Source organism: Petromyzon marinus, unplaced genomic scaffold (genome assembly GCF_048934315.1).
Source record: "Petromyzon marinus isolate PM22_M1 ecotype Great Lakes invasive population unplaced genomic scaffold, UKy_Petmar_22M1.pri1.0 PM_G_Scaffold_29, whole genome shotgun sequence".
Classification (NCBI taxonomy): domain Eukaryota; kingdom Metazoa; phylum Chordata; class Hyperoartia; order Petromyzontiformes; family Petromyzontidae; genus Petromyzon; species Petromyzon marinus.
In genome coordinates this window covers 212501-215000 of record NW_027422861.1, presented here as the reverse complement: position 1 = coordinate 215000, position 2500 = coordinate 212501, and positions in this window count along the sequence as shown.

Genomic DNA, 2500 nt, shown 5'->3' with positions numbered 1-2500 from the left:
GGAATGGGAAAACGGGTCATTTTCGTGTCGCCACATTGCATACGAACCGCATGAACCTTCCAGAGGCATTTGCAGCAGGAATGCATGTGCACTCAAAAAAGTGAATATTTCTCACGGATAGACCCCGTGATACGCTAGAAATTGGCGGGGATGTCTCTCTTGTGGCTCACGGGGCTGTTAGGGTGGCACAGAAATCCCTCGGAATGGGAAAACGGGTCATTTTCGTGTCGCCACATTGCATGCGAACCGCATGCAACTTCCAGAGGCATTTGCAGCAGAAATGCATGTGCAGTCAAAAAAAATTGATATTTTTCACGGATAGACCCCGTGAAACGCTAGAAATTGGCGGGGATGTGTCTCTTGTGGCTCACGGGGCTGTTCGGGTCGCACAGAAATCCCTGGGAATGGGAAAACGGGTCATTTTCGTGTTGCCACATTGCGTACGAACCGCATGAAACTTCCAGAGGCATTTGCAGCAGGAATGCATGTGCACTCAAAAACTTCTATATGTTTCACGGATAGACCCCGTGAAACGCTAGAAATTGGCGGGGATGTGTCTCTTGTGGCTCACGGGGCTGTTAGGGTGGCACAGAACTCCCTCGGAATGAGAAAAGGGGTCATTTTCGTGTTGCCACATTGCATAGGAACGCCATGAAACTTCCAGAGGCATTTGCAGCAGAAAGGCACGTGCACTCAAAAATTTTAATATTTTTCACGCATAGACCCCGTCAAACGCTAGAAGTTGGCGGGGATGTCTCTCTTGTGGCTCACGGGGCTGTTAGGGTCGCACAGAAATGCCTCGGAATGGGAAAACGGGTCATTTTTGTGTGGCCACATTGCATAGGAACGGCATGAAACTTCCAGAGGCATTTGCAGCAGGAATGCATGTGTACTCAAAAACGTCTATATTTTTCACGGATAGACCCCGTGAAACGCTATAAATTGGCGGGGATGTCTCTCTTGTGGCTCACGGGCGCTGTTAGTTAGGGTCGCACAGAAATCCCTCGGAATGGGAAAAGGGGTCATTTTCGTGTTGCCACATTGCGTACGAACGGCATGAAACTTCCAGAGGCATCTGCAGCAGAAATGCATGTGCACTCAAAAACGTCTATATTTTTCACGGATAGACCCCGTGAAACGCTAGAAATTGGCGGGGATGTGTCTCTTGTGGCTCACGGGGCTGTTAGGGTCGCACAGAAATCCCTCGGAATGGGAAAACGGGTCATTTTCGTGTTGCCACAATTGGCATACGAACGGCATGAAACTTCCAGAGGCATTTGCAGCAGAAATGCATGTGCACTCAAAAACGTGAATATTTTTTCACGGATAGACCCCGTCAAACGCTCGAATTTGGCGGGGATGTTTCTCTTGTGGGTCACGGGGCTGTTCGGCTCGCACAGAACTCCCTTGGTCCACCTGATTCGTGCATACAGGCAGCAACTAAAACTCTGTAAACCTGCTGTGAGGACATCTAAACAGTGGACCAGTGAGGCTGTGGAAGATTTGCGGGCGTGCTTAGACTGTACTGACTGGGATATGTTCACGACTGCTACCAATAGTCTGGATGAACTCACAGAGGCTGTGTACATCAGCTTCTGTGAGGACTGCTGTATCCCAACACGTACCAGGGTGAACTTTAACAACAACAAGCCCTGGTTCTCAGCAAAGCTCAAAAGGTTGAGGTTGGAGAAGGAGGAAGCGTTTAGGAGTGGGGATAGAGACAGATTCAAGGAGTCGAAGAACAGGTTTAGCAAAGCGGTGAGAGAGGCTAAACGACTGTACTCAGAGACACTAAAACACCAGTTCTCTACTAACGACGCTGCTTCTGTCTGCCAAAGGGCTCAGGCACATCACCAACTACAAACCCAGAGCGCCCCACACCACTAACGACTCCCGCCTAGCCAACGACCTGAACGAGTTCTACCGTAGATTTGAAAGACAATTGGACTGTCCTGAACCACCCCTTCCCACCCAAGAGGCCCCATCCCCCACCCATACTACAGAAACGACTCTCTCCTTTCAGGAGGGAGAAGTTAATGGGCTTTTCAAGAGGCAGAATCCACGCAAAGCAGCCGGGCCGGACTCTGTCTCTCCAGCCACCCTCAGGCACTGCGCTGACCAGCTGTCTCCGGTGTTCACCAACATCTTTAACACCTCCCTGGAGACATGCCATGTACCAGCCTGTCTCAAGTCCTCCACCATCATCGCTGTGCCCAAAAAGCTAAGGCCAACAGGACTAAATGATTACAGACCGGTCGCCCTTACATCTGTGGTAATGAAGTCTTTTGAGCGCCTGCTCCTGGCACACCTCAAAGCCATCACAGACCCTCTCCTGGACCCCCTTCAGTTTGCCTACAGAGCCAACAGGTCTGTGGACGACGCAGTTAACATGGCCCTCCACTTCACCCTACAGCATGTGGACGCCCCAGCAACCTACGCCAGGATCCTGTTTGTGGACTTCAGCTCTGCCTTCAACACCATCATCCCTGCCCTGCTTCAG